The sequence below is a fragment of the Chenopodium album genome, chromosome 7 (genome assembly GCF_948465745.1).
Source record: "Chenopodium album chromosome 7, dcCheAlbu1.1, whole genome shotgun sequence".
NCBI lineage: Eukaryota > Viridiplantae > Streptophyta > Magnoliopsida > Caryophyllales > Amaranthaceae > Chenopodium > Chenopodium album.
This window is the reverse complement of record NC_137840.1, coordinates 58,061,375-58,076,978: the sequence shown is the minus strand read 5'-3', so window position 1 is coordinate 58,076,978 and position 15,604 is coordinate 58,061,375.

Genomic DNA, 15,604 nt, shown 5'->3' with positions numbered 1-15,604 from the left:
CATTGATTAAAAAAAAATGCAGAAAATCAAATGAAATTCATACACTGATGAAATTGATCGAAGCTAAAATAATTCAATTCATATGAATTCAAAAAATCAGATAAACAACCAATTCTATATTTTAAGGAACAAATTCAATCATTTAATCGAAAAAACGAGAAAAATAGAAAAAAATAGAGGAAATAGGAATTAAAGAAGGAAGGAGAAAAAACAGAGTATAATTTGTGAATTCAAAGATTCATATAAACCTTAATCAATCGAAATTAAAGCACAAAATCGAAATTCATCACACAAAAATCCATACTTTATAACTACTTTCATGTTGTAAAAAACAAATTCAATCAAAAAAGTGTAAAAAAGGGGAAAAATTAAAAAACAGAGGAGAGAGAAAATAAAAAACGAAGGAGAAAAATAGAGGAGAAGAAAGCTAATGTTCATATTGTGGTGTTGTTACACTTATTTCTAGGTGCATGAGTGTGCACCTAAGAATATGCACTTTTTAAGCCCTATCCAATTAAACAATTATTGGACCCATATCATGGACCAAAATAAACTGTATTTGACGTTTTTCATAAACAGGATACGAAATGAAATCTTTCGAAATAAGAAATGAATTATTTTTATTAAAACATTTTAGAAAACAGGAGAATTCACGACTCTTCAACATTTCACCTCGCTCAATATTCAATTACGTAAAAAGTACTTATCGCTAGGTTTGGTTATTGGAGAGACACAATCAGGTGTCTACAGTTTGGAATATTGAAAGAGAATTTTTAGTATGGTTCATATAAATTTTTATTGATGCTATAATCATGAGGAAAGAGCTATTTAAGTGTCTAAGGAACCAAAGATTAAATTACATTTTGGTGCCTAAGTGCACGTAAGGTGTTTCCAACACCAAGGGATATGATTTGTGGTGCATTATGCGTTTAAGGTGTCTTTAACACAGATGTAGATTAAAAAAAGTTCAACATTAAAGATTATGTGGTCACTAATGATTCAAGAATTAAATTACTTGGTTGCTTGAATGGTATTGATTATTGTTAATGCGATGGTTTGTGAGTCATCACCAAGTCAAATAACATGTAAATAATGTAAAGTGAAAGAGGTTACGCACCAAAAATCTTGGAACGTATATACCTTGAATATGAATATATGGTCGGGCGAGGCAGAAGGAAGAGAATAAGTCTTCGCCTGAAGGACGCCCGATCGGGCGCGAACGGACTCTTTCTCACCAAAAGGCAGGCCCGGCTGGGCAAAGTCCGCGTGTTTCTGAAGGGGATTTTGACGTTTTTATAGCTTTTTTTAATTAGGATGGTTTAGCTTAAGTATAACTACGTAAGTTAGAAACAATTACCTCTTCTCATTAGTTAATTTCTCAGATTTTAGTTTTAAGCTTTGGATTATTACTCTTGTTCTCTCTCTACACTTTTGGTTTATGCAATTCATTATTTCCGTTTACTTTGGTAACAATTTCTTTCCCTTTTATTTTCAGTGATTTAATTGCTTTGATTAATCATGTCTTGTTTATTTGCTTTGCTTAGTTTAGATTTTAATATGTGTGATTAGATTTATTTCTAGGGTTGTGGGGATCCATAAATAATATTAAGGGGTGAATTATTATCGTTGATTTTCAATTCTTTGATTGATTTAATGTTATGCAATTAGATTAGGATAAAATAAATTAATTAAATACAAAATATTATCTTTTGAGATTAGGAATTTTATATAACATTTTAAAACTAATATGATAACAATATTAATCACATAAATATAAAAATATTTTTTTTAAAAAAATACTAACAAACCGTGCATCGCGCATCGCACGGGCTTCATCTAGTTTCTATATAATTGCAATGCTTTGACTTTTAAATTATTTATAACTAGATGAAACCCGTGCGATGCATGTTTGAATTTTTTAAATAATTTTTTCTATATATATTTATGCGCTAAAATTTGTTATATATTTAGATAAAATTCCTTATATCAAAAGATAATATTTTATATTTAATTAATTTAAATTGGAAAATCTCATTTGTCAATTTTGCTTACGTGTCATTTAAATTATTTAATTCTGAAATAAACTAATAATCTCGTATTTAATTGGCTACCACTAAAATTTATTATCCTACATAAGCGCTCTGGAAAAATTTAGTCCTAATATATTAGATTATATGCTTACTTTGATTATATATTTTATTTATAAATATAAAACATAACATTGCTAAATATAAAGTTTTTATGTACGACGTATATTTCATTAAATCAAGCTTTTATATTTCGTAATCTAGTGTGTGTGTGTGTGTGTGTGTGTGTGTGTGGGTGTGTGTGTGTGTGTGTGTGTGTGTGTGTGTGTGTGTGCAAAGGGGAGTTTTTTCCCCCAGTTTTTAGAGAGTCATGCAGGATTTAATTTTTTCTAGCGTGTCATGTAAGATAATAAATTTTAGTGGTAACCAATTAAATACGAGATTATTAATTTCTTTAAAAATTAATTAATTTAAATGACACGTAAGAAAAATTGGCGAATGAGATTTCTCAGTTTAAATGCATTAAATATAAAATGTTATCTTTTGATATTAGGAATTTTATCTAAATATATAACAAATTTTAGCACACATATATATATATATATATATATAGAGCTTAATCTTTATAAGTGTTGTTTTAGTACCTTGGTAAGTATAATAGTCACTACATAAATTTAGGCACTCTGTCATATGTATACCACGTGAGTATTTTTGAGTTGTGACATGACTTGGTTATATATTTTCTTTTTTGTAATAACATGGAATTTTAGAACCTTTTTATTATATGAATATTAGAGTCTGATTTAATTATGGTTTTCATTATTTTATCAGTTTAGGTATTGCAAAATAGATTAAGGGCTTGTTCACATTTACTTAATTTCAGTTCAGTTCAATTCAATTCAGCTCCAATCAGCTCAGTTCAGCTCCAATTAGTTCAGTTGAGTTCAGTTCAACTCTAATCAGTTCAGTTCAGTTCAGTTCAGCGCAGTTCAGTAAATGTGAATAGACCCTAAGTAGTTTGTTACATGTAAAACGAAAGAATTTAATATCAAGAATCTCATTATTACCAAAATCTTGATATTTACCATTTAAATCCTTGAATTATAATTTATTTACTATTTTTTTATTTACAAATTAACCCCTTTATATTCCTATAAATACCCCCCTAATTTTCTCATTTTTAAGACACCAAAATTTCCTACTAATTCTCTCTCTAAAATTTCTCTCTAAAAAATTCTCCTCTAATATTTTTTTTTAGTTAAAATCTCTCTAATTTAACTTTATATTTGAGATATTAGCTTATAAAAAGAATCATATTATTAAGTTGTTATTTTTTATTTGAGTATTGTTATTATCTTTAATTCCTATTAAAAAAAAACACAAAAAAAATATTTCAAGTTCAAGTATTGTTATTTTCAGCTTTGATAAAAAAAAATTAGTTTAATTGTTTAAGTATTCCTATTCTATATTTAAACAAAAAAAAAAAAAAAAAAAGGTTTGTTTCTCAAGATTTTAGTTTTATTTTTCAAGTTTATTTTCTTTATTCAAAAATCAAAAAAATAATTCATTATAGTTTTATTTTGCACTAATTTCTTTTAATATCTCAAAATTCCAAAAAAATATCACTTAGTCTCTTTTATTTCACTTTAATTAAGGAGTTATCATCTTTTAATCCTTGATAAGCAAGAAGAATTATAAAAAAAAAAAATTGCTACATCTAGCTCAAGGTATTATCTTTATTATTCCTTTCTTAGTTTCCTTAATTTATTATTATTATGCTAACTAATGTGTTTGTTTCCATGTGATGTTACCAATAGGGGTAATGATGATATTAGGTGCTAAATTAGCCCTAAATCTTTCATTACCCCACATTAGAAAGCCAAGCCTATTGCTAAGGTGATAGGTTATAAAAGAGGGGGGGTTAATTGCATTTTGCAATCTCTTTCTAATGCATTTAAAACATGAAAAGTTAATACATTCATGTGTTTGTCTAAGATATATTTTTAAGAATAATTTCCTTCTTAAAGTGAGCTTAAAGATTTAAGGAATTAAGAGTTTATGTAAAGGATGTTCAAGAGTAAAGAGTAACTTACCATGTCCCAAAGATGGCCTATGAAACAACCCTTACGTCCAGAAACAGTTTTTATTTCTTTATTTTTGGTGATAGAATTTTTCAAGAGCTTTCCAACCGTATCTCACAATAATTTTTTCGATTTTTCTAAGATTTTTAATGATTTTTTTAGTTCAAGCTATCAAAAAGAAGAAAAAGGCACTTTTTTTCCTCTTAATTGCTTTTTAAAATTGTATTAATTTTTTTGTAAGAAACTAATGGTGTCATGGAACCTATATTACACTATATTATGTATTTTTCATTTATGGAACTTTAATTGTTAAGAGTTTTAAGTAACTTTAATTTTATCTAGAGATGACTTTAGAAATAAGAGTTTTAACAAGCTTTAATTCTAAATGTTGTTTTAAGAAACCTTAATCTTATCCTAAATATGACTTTAGAAATAAGAATTTTTAACAAACTTTAATTCTAAAAGATGTTTTAAAATCTTCAAGTTTATTTTAAAGATGACTTTCGAAATAAATGATGTCTTAAGGACTTTAATTTTATTTTAAGACGACTTCAGACATGAAAGTTTTTACAAACTTTATTTTCTTTACTTTAAGACGAATTTAGAAATAAAATCTTTTTTATAATTTTGTGAACCTTCTTATTTCAAACCCTTTTGTAACACAAGAATGAATCATAACTTTGCTTGTTTTTTTAATAATTAATGATAGTTAATATGATATTATGGCCTCATTTCCAAACATGGGGTTAAGATTAATTATTTAGTTGTATAAGGTTAGTTGTAACAATCATCCATCTCCATAAAAAATAAGCTTATATCCCATTATAATTACCCGATGGAGAAATTGACAGTCGGATATGATTAAATAGTTTATTGTTCCCTTTTATTTGGAAGTAAGGGTTTGACAGGTGTCGTGTTTTACTTGGTCAACTCCATTAAGCCTAAACACTATAACCTTTAAAACCTTATAAAAATTACCCTTGAGTGTTTTATTTAAACCGAAAGTGAGATTATACAGTGAACTCTTACAGTTTCACTCCAAAAAAATACCTTAACCCACTAAAAAGTTGTCAATTGGGACGCATTTGTTGAATTGTTTTGTTCAAAAGACATTTTTGGTGATCACTAATCAGGGTGATTTTCCTCAACTAAGGTGGTTCATTTTACTTTTATGAGGGAATCCGTCAAAGATTACTAAAATCCCACTTACAAAAATGACGTTTATGTCAACTATCCAAATTCAAAACCCAATGGAATTGGTTACTTAAAACATGGCATCTGTCCGAACTACGAAGGTTTTGATCCGTGAGTGAATTTAAAATCTTACTATGATCGGTACGTAGTGCAACTTTGGTGCTCATAAAACCTACCTTATATTAATTATTGTATTATTTTTTATGTGATTAACATGTCTTAAAACTTGACTTTTAACAACGCAATAGTAAGAGCTCGTTCCTTAGAACGGAAGGGAAAGCGAGTTCCATACGTTCGATTCTCTTAACCTAAACCCCGAACCCTGTGCCTTATTTCTTTTTATGGAGTTAAGCAGTTGATTTTTAGTTTTATTTCCTAAAATTGACTGTTTTAAAGTCCATCCTTGTTCGGATAAAATAAGGTGGCAACTCTAAGGGGTTTTTTCTTTTTTTTTTTTTTTTAATCAAACACTTAAGTGGAACCTTTATAAACTAATTTTGTTCCACTAAAAACCAGGTACCACACTTGCATAAAAATTCCAATGGTATTCTAGATGTTTCCAATGGTATAGTCAAAGTATAATCCCATCACTATTTTATCTCTTTTTACTTGTAATAATGGGTCCACATCACCTTTTTTTTAAAAAAAAAATTTATCTCTCTTCCATATAATTTTATGGAAAATTTGAAAAATACCACCTCATTTTGTACTATATACCACCTCAAGTTTTTTTCTTGTATATTACCACCTAATTTTTTTCAAAAACAAAAAAAAAAGCTCCCACCACTTTTACCCAATGTCCCTATATGACATTACGGTGGGTCCCACTACCAATTGTACCTCTCTTTTTTCTCAATTCTCATCTCTGTTCTTTTTTCTTCTTCTTCCTCTTTGTCTAACTTTTAAATCAATTTGCGAATCAATTAGGCATTATTTAGGGTTTTAATTCGCTAATTAGTTCTTCAAGACAAACGAAAATGCAAAATCGAGGGCATAATTATGTTATAGAGAGTTTTATTAAATTAGGGTTTATAAAATCAATTTGGGGGTGTTTCAATTGAAATCAAGGTTTATAAATGAAATTTGGGGAGTTGATTCTAGGGTTAGTTAGGTGCAAAATTGGTTAATTAGGATGATTAGGGAAGACATGTGAAATTCGAAGGAAGAGAGAAGAAAAATTGGTTAAAAAGACCCACCATGACGCCATATAGGGAACTTGAAAAAATGGTGGGAATTTGAATTTTTTTTTTTTTTTTTTTTTTTTGAGAAAACTAGATGGTAATGGTAATATACAATAAAAAAACAAAAAATAAAAAAAAAAAACTTGAGATGATCTATTAACCTACTAGATTAGAACTCGTGCGACGCACGGTTTATATAAAACCTATTTTTAATTTGTACATTTTAAAAATAAATTGCTATTATATATGAATATAAATAAAAATTACGTATATTTTGTAATTTTATTTTTTTATTTTCATCAAAATTATGATATATTATTTGTTCAACGTTATCTAATTCATAGTTCAATGTAAGATGTCATTTATTACTGTGCTATTTAAAATTGTTTCAATTTCCTACAATAAATTTATAGGTTTTAGTTCTAATGTAGAAACTTCCAATATTTAAATTTTAAAAATATTAAATTGGATAACTCTAAAAAAATGATATCATCATTGCATTTTGGCGGGAAATTTTTTATTGCAAAAGCGACACGAGGGCAATGTTGACGTCATCAACTTCTGTTTTAGTAATAGTTATTATATAGATACTAAAAGCAAATCCTTCCATGACACTTGTCAGTAACTTGTGAAACATTTTCCCGCCTTTTTCGCTTTTTTTTTTTCTGTGTGTGCAAAATCTGTAAGTAAATTATTTATACTTTATGATATTTTCTTTCTAGTTTAACAATCATATATATACACAATAAAATATTTCTAAATATCTTTTATATACTTTATATTTTGTAATATCATTGTTAAAAATATTTAACAATCGTGCATTGCACGGGAATTTAACCTAGTATTTTATAAATTGTGAATAATAAATAGTGGTATTTTTAAAATTTTCCTAATTTTAATACTCATATATTTTAATGGTAACTAGATAAGCTGACAGGGTAAAGTCATATCCCCTAATCAAAAGTATTACCTAAGTCCTCTAACTAATGCAGATAGGGAAGTAGGGTCGAGTCCACAGGGAAACAAGTCTTTCTACTCCTAATTAATTATTATAATCTAAATTATCAAGGTAACCAATATTGTTGTAATTAAAGACTAAACTACGAAGAATATGATCAGAGAAAATAAAGTAGGGAGAAATTAAATATTAAAAGGCCTAGGGCATAGGTTCACTAATAAACAATATTCCAGGGCAAATCATAATAAGCAATCATCAAGCATTGATTAATCAGATTATAAAGGGCTTTCGCTACGCATTATAATCACAGAGTTAATTTACCGATATTAAATCTTATCTGTTGAATCTCGACTTAACCATTTATAAATTAGTTCGCCTATTGAAACTAAGCCTAAACATCAATTCTCATCTGTCGAATCTCGAATTAATATTGCTAAACTCATACAATTAAATCTGGTCAATCCTAATTGCATAACATTAAATCAATCAATAGGAAATTAACCAAGCATTGATAATCAACAATCACAAATTTACCCCTTCATATTATTTATTAGATCCCCATAAACCCTAGAAATAAAACAACTCAAGCATAATTAAATCTAAACTAATCAAATCAATAAACCAAGACATAATGAAAGAATTAAATAAAATAACTGAAATTAAAAGAGAAGAAATTGTTACCAAAAGAAATTTGGATTAATGAATGTAATTAAGAACAAAGTTGAGAGAGAATTTAAGAAAGAGAAAATATCCTAAGTAGAGAGAGAAAATCTAAAAGAGAAGGTAATCCAAAATTACGTACAAAATTCGTACTTAAACACTCCTAAAACAAAATCTAAAACAAAACTAATCAGGTACTTAGAAAAACACGCGCCCGATCGGGCGAAGGGCCGCCCGATCGGGCCCGCCTTTTACTAGGCCCCTTGTTGGTATGCTGTGCCCGATCGAGCCTACGCTCACCCGATCGGGCGCGCTTCTTTCTTGATGTTGCTTTGCGCGCACCCGCCCGATCGGGCGTATGCTTGCCCGATCGGGCCCGGCTTCTTCTTCGAGGCTTGGATTTCGATTGGGCTCGATTCCTCGACCTAATCCGGATTTCCTCATCGGGTCTTGATTACTTGATCCAATAGCCCCGATATCACATACCGAGCCCTTAATCACCGGCTCTCACCGATCTTGGGCTTCAAGAATGGTCGTATCCTTCTAGCTTCCGTAGTTGATCCATTAAAATCCGGGAAAATGCTCCAAAAGTGCAATTTCCTGTAAAACTCAACCAAAACTACGAAAACATTAGAAAACACAAATTAGTAATAAAAATGGATTTAAAGAGCCAAAAACACTACTAATTATATATGACCACGGGACGAGGGTAAAACACTATATAAATTGGACATATCAAACTCCCCCAAGCTAAACCTTTGCTTGTCCCTAAGCAAAGAGCTCATCAATGAACATATAAAACATGTCTCATCCCAATAAACAAAATCAAGCACAAACGATTCAAGATAAATCTAATGAACATGCTTCAATGTCAATCAATCTCATTCATCTAATCATCCTTCATCCCCAACAATTGTCAAGTAAAGCAAACCACATGATCATATAGAATTCAAGACTAGTGCTCACACACTCAACTCTCATTTATGTGGCGAGTAAAAGATGTACTTGATCGCTCTCCAACCAACCCCTTTATTTGTGAACAATGCCCTCCCAACTCACACTCTCGTGTGTTTAAAACAATAAACGCTCAACCTACTAGTCGACTCGAAATATGTCAAATCATAACTTGCATTGATAAACAACACTTTTACATTCATACAAATCTTATGCACAAAGGTCGGAAGGTCTTTAAAGCTTGTAATGTAAGGCTAGGGTAAAGGGTAGGATAAATTTAGGAAAATGTGAGAGTAAAGCCATGCTTAAGGGAGCCATATCCTAATAAAACCCAAGGTCACAACAAGTGATGACCAAAACATCTCCAATCACAACTCAACTCCACAAAAATTCACCAAACAACCATATATACAACACAACCCCAACACTTACATATTCACTCACAAAATATGATAATATGAAATAGAGTGAATTAAAACAAACTTTGAACCACTTATTCTTTTTTTTCCTTTCTTTTTTTTTTCAAACTTGAACATTTCTTTTTCTTTTGAATTTTTTTTCTTTTTTTTTCTTGAGCAACCTTCAAATAGAACATTTGAACATATGAAACAACTTTTTATTCTTTGCTCTTTTTTTTTTCTTTTTGCCTCATATTGGAAATTTTCAACTTTGAAACACAAAACATCAATATTTTCCAATCATAATATCAAATAACAATCACTCTTCTTTTATTCCCACATTGTGCAAATGATATGCACACCACAACTCCCTCACCTCACCAACTAATAGCTCCCCCAAGACAAGCTTGGGACTAGTAACCAATGGGGCTCTTATAGGCTTGTAATGTGGCTAAATAAACAATAAAAGGGCACAAGCAACAACATGGGTAACAAGAGGGGAACAAATGTATCTAATATCGTCTGAAGGCTTCCTAAAAGAACAAATGTTTTCGTCCTCCTCAATGTGCATAATATTGAGCTATATAAACATTACTAATAGTTGCAAACCAATACTCAAATTCATTGACATACCAAGAACTACCACACATTCCTAATTAAATCAACTAGTCAAGCACTATATTCACAAATAGTTGGCAAATTTGACGCATGTTTAGGAATCTAAACAATTAAACTTCAAATCGTGATCAACAAATTCACAAAGCTCATTATCATATACCAAGAATTAAAACAATATTTTCTAAGTATGGGACACAGGGAAGCATGATTTATAATTCATTGGAACGTATTTTTGAATTTTTTTATTTTTTCAAATTTTTTTGTATTTTTTTCATAAAGGAAAGCAATAAAAACTACACTAGGAAAGCAATAAATAGAGAAAACAGAAAGAGAGTTACCATATATACAAGAAATCTCCCCCCAAGCCAAATCAAGCAATGCCCTCATTGACTTGGGAAGGTAGCTAGGAGAAGCTACTCCTCATCATCATCCATCCTCTCGTACCCTCCTCCATAGCTTGAGCCGACACCACCCTGGCTCGTTCCAGCACCACCATAACCCGAACCACCTGCAGAGTAGTTAGGGTTCACATTTCCCCCCATACCCCCAAAAGGAGCATCACCCCCATATCCATGGACTGAAGAGTAGTCCACATAAGTACCAAATGCTCCGGGGGTGGAATACCCTGCTTGGGGGTATTGGAACCAGTCGGGAACTAATGCCTCGGGGGGGATAGCCCCTCGGCGTGCATAGTCGTCGTACATAGGGTATAGACCCCTCCCAAGGTTCCTCTCTATATGACCCACCCGACTATCCAAAGTGTTTAACCTAGAATCTAGGTTTTGCAACATGCCCTCTACTCTCCCTTGCCCATCTCTATACGGTCCAGTTGGCTCCTAAAAGCCGAAAAGTTATAAGGGGCATTGGGGTCGATGTTATAATCGACCGAGGAGGTGGGTATGCCATAGGTAAAGGGTGGTGGGTAGTGTGGTGAATGGTGTTGGGGTGATTGGTGGGATTGTGGCAAAAGGTGAGGTTCTTGAACCTCCCCTTGAGCGTTTATCTCAAATGTGTACGAAGGCTTCCCATTCTCAAATTTGGTCAAAGCGGGGTTGGGTAAGGTAAAGGTTTGGTCTCTCCTACCCGATTGCCGGTGGACTATCCACCAAGTCTCACCTCCCATGGGTTGCACCCAGTTTAGGCTCCCTAAATAAGCTAGGTCCATGAGGGTTGAGCCCACTACTTTGCTATGCCCCTCCGGGTTCCATCCTAGGTTTTTTATGGCAATATGGGTCACTAACCCCCCAAAATCGATAGGTGCCCTAGACCTACCCGTTTCGGCCGCATTGACCGCCCTTTAAAAGTGATTGGTAATCCTATGAGGTATGTTTAATTTTTCAGCATTAGGGATTACATAGGATGCCAATAATTCTAATTCATCCCTCCTCACTTTTGCCGGTTCATGCCTCCCAAAAATTGTGAGGCCGGCAAACCTTTGCCAAAACTTTGAGACGGGATGTTGAATCCACGTCCCTTTGGCGTGTTGGAGGTTAGCGAAACCCTCCGCAGTGAGTCTCTTGTAGACCACGGCAATGTGGTCTTGGGAGGGTTCGATAGGTTTATCCGATTTTAATTCAAACAACTTCCCAAATTCTTTTAGAGTTAATCGCACATCGTTGTTTAGTAATCGAAATTGTACATGAGTGATCAAGGCATTCATTTTAATAACATTAAAACTAGAAATAAATTCTAATGTTAAGTAATCATAAGTATCATGATGCATTTGAAAGAAACCACTCATGCCTATAACCTTAAATAGTTTCTCTACATATTTATTAAGACCTAATCTAGATAATGTAGGATGATGAACAAAACGGGTTGAGATTACCTGCCTTTCGATAAGATTGAGCATCCTTGCTCGTTGTTCCATCGAGATGATAACAACCTCCTCCCACCCCGGTATTTGAAGCTCCGGGTCGACCATTGGTTGTTGTTGCCTCGAACTTTCGCCCCTTTGTTGTCTAGAACGTTTGGAAGCCATGTGTAGGTGAAAATTTGGGTATTGAAGCTTTCTCTCTCTAAGGGTTTTGAGAAATTATGAGAGAAATTGGGTGGAAAATGTAGAGGAAGGTGTGAGGATTAAGAATATGAAAATTTTTTAAGGTTTTGATGGGTGAATTTGAGGAGATCTTGGAAAGAAGGTGAGGTTGAAGGTTTGAAAATGGAGGTTTTAGAGAGAGAAAGTGTGAATAAGGAAGAGGAAGTAAGAAAGAAAAAGAAAAGAAAAGGGGAGAAGGAGTATTAAAACCTCCGAAAAAATAGGCGCGCCCGATCGGGCGAGCCTCGCCCGATCGGGCGAGCCTCGCCCGATCGGGCGATTATATGCTCCTTCTAGATTGTGCAGTACGCGCCCGATCGGGCGACCTCCTCCCGATCGGGCGCGAACACGAACATCAAAATCGCCAAATTGCTCGCCTGATCGAGCGAGCTTCGCCCGATATTTCTTTTTGTGGCACTCGATTTCTCCAAATTTTCGCCCAATCGGGCGGCCTCGCCCGTCGGGCGAAGATTCCCTTGATTTTCTTCCTCACTTGCGCGCCCGATCGGGCGATTATAAGCTCCGATAAAATCAATAATTCGCGCCCGATCTGGACTCCTTGCCCGATCGGGCGAAATAGTGCTCAATTCTAACCCTTAGGTGCGCGCCCGATCAGGCAGACCTCGCCCGATCGGGCCCGTACCCAATCCTGGAGCTTCTCTTTTCTTCGCCTTTTTCTCTTGAAACCTCCGTACTTTGTGATCTAAAACCTGTACAAAACACTCATGAAAGGTAAAATTTCACTCTCCTCACCTCTCTAAAAATAATAAACACTACAAGAAAATAACCTTTTCGTAGCAATTATTTTAACCTTTAGTATCGATTGTAATTGCAACAAAAAGCTTTCCCAACGAATGCTCATTCGATATAATATCCCCCGTTGCCTTAGCCTTTAGTAGTGGTTTTCAATATCATTGGGGTTGGCCTCAATAATCGATACGAAAAACTACATCCAATCGTGGTGATTATTGTAGCGATTACAATCGCTATAAATGTTTAACTCATTTTCTTCAAAAAAAAAAAACATGTGTATGATATTTACAAGATTCGAACATGCAACCTCAAACTCTTATATTAAATGTTTCACCAATAAGCTATGACATATTTTATGTACTCTTTGTCAAACAATATTTATATATTTAGTGTTGAAAAGGCTTTTCGTATCGATTTTTAGGATTTAGTGGCGATTGTAAATGATACGATTTCTCAAAATTATATAAATGTGTAAAAATAGTGTGGATATGTATTATTATGTTTTCCGTATCGATTTTATATGGGAAAACCATGGCGATTGTAAAAATGATACGACATCCTTAGTTATTTCACAAACATACTTGCATATTGTAGCGAATGTACAATCGCTACGAAAAGTGATTTTTCTTGTAGTGAAAAATAAAAAAAAAACAAAAAAAATTAGTCTAGAAAGCAAGAAATACGGGTTGCCTCCTGCAAAGCGCTGGTTTATATAGGTCCCGCACGACCCTTTTACCACATTGAAGCTCAAAGTGAATCGGAACCGCTTAGGTGAAGTAATTCAACTGCACCAATAGTAGCCCCCTCATGATATAGCTTGAGTCTTTGGCCATTAACCTTGAACTCGTTACCATATTCATCAAAAACCTCCACAGAACCGAATTTATTGGCCTTTTTTACAATAAAAGGACCCGACCACCTTGACCTTAACTTTCCTGGGAATAGTTTAAGTCAAGAGTTGAACAGTAACACTTTATCACCCTCTTTGAATTCTCTCGGAAGGATCATCTTGTCGTGCCACCTCTTTGTCTTCTCCTTGTAGACTCGAGCACTATCATAGGCCGTCAACCTAAACTCATCGAGTTGGTTAAATTGAAGTAACCTCTTTTCTCCCGCTAGTTTGGCATCCAAATTGAGCTCCTTAATAGCCCAATATGCCTTATATTCTAATTCTACCGGGAGATGACATGCTTTACCGTACACGAGTCTGTGCGGAGTAGTACCTATAGGGGTCTTGAATGCAATTCTGTACGCCCAAAGGGTGTCATCCAACTTGTCTCTCCAATATTTCCTTGACTTTGCCACCACCTTCTCTAGAATGGCCTTGATCTCACGGTTAGAAACTTCAACTTGGCCACTAGTTTGGGGGTGGTAGGCTAAACCTGTCCTATGGTAGACATCATACTTTTTGAGGAGGGTGTCTAACTTCCGCTCATGAAAGTGAGATCCTCCGTCACTTATTATCGCTCTAGGCACGCCAAATCTCGGAAAGATGGTCTTCTTGAAAAGTCTATGGACCACCTTGGCATCATTGGTAGGAGTAGCGATGGCCTCGACCCACTTGGATACATAGTCGACGACGAAAAGTATATAGCGGTTCCCTTTTGAGGAAGGGAACGGTCCCATGTAATCAACACCCCAAACATCAAAAATTTCAACTTCTAAAATTCCGGTTTGAGGCATCTCATGCCGCCGCGAGATGTTGCCAGTCCTCTGGCAAGAGTCACAAGCCTGAATAAAAATGTTAGCATCCTTAAACATTGTAGGCCAATAAAAACCCGACTCATTAATCTTGGCCACCGTTTTAGTGGGGCCATGATGTCCTCCATATGGTGAGGTGTGGCAACTAGTAAGCACACCATGGACTTCCCATTCGGGAACACACCTAGGAAATAATCCATCTGCACACTCACGAAACAAAAAAGGATCATCCCAAAAATAATGTTTAACATCAGAAAGGAATTTATTTTTTTGTTGGTAGGACAAGTCAAGAGGTAGAGTACCACCCACTAAATAATTAGAAAAATCGGCATACCATGGGTGTTGCTCTACAACTGCATATAGGTTGTCATCAGGGAAAGAATCATCTATAGGGAGAGAATCCTTACCCTCATCATACCTGATACGTGACAAATTGTCTGCCACTACGTTCTCTGCTCCCTTTTTATCTTTTATTTCGATGTTGAAATCTTGGAGCAAAAGAACCCATCGGAGTAGCCTTGGCTTTGATTCCGCCTTAGTTATCAAGTACTTCAACGATGCATGGTCAATATAAACAATGACTTAAGAACCAACAAGATATGATCTAAATTTTTCTAAAGCATATATAACAGCAAGAAACTCCTTTTCCGTAGTGGCATAGTTGACTTGGGCCTCATCCAAAGTTTTGCTTGCATAATAAATAGCATGCAAAACCTTGTTCTTTCTTTGTCCGAGCACGGCTCCTAGCGCAAAGTCACTTGCATCACACATGATCTGGAAAGGAAGATTCCAATCGGGAGCACATATGATGGGTGCCGATATCAAAGCCTGCTTAATCCTGTTGAAAGCCTCAAGACACTCGTCAGTAAAAATAAAAGGAGCATCCTTGAGCAAAAGTTGAGTCAGTGGTTTAGCAATTTTAGAAAAATCTTTGATAAAGCGGCGATAAAACCCTGCATGACCCAAAACTTCTAACTCTCTTAAAATTAACTGGGGGAGGTAATTTCTCAATCACTGAAATCTTAGTTTTGTCTACTTGTA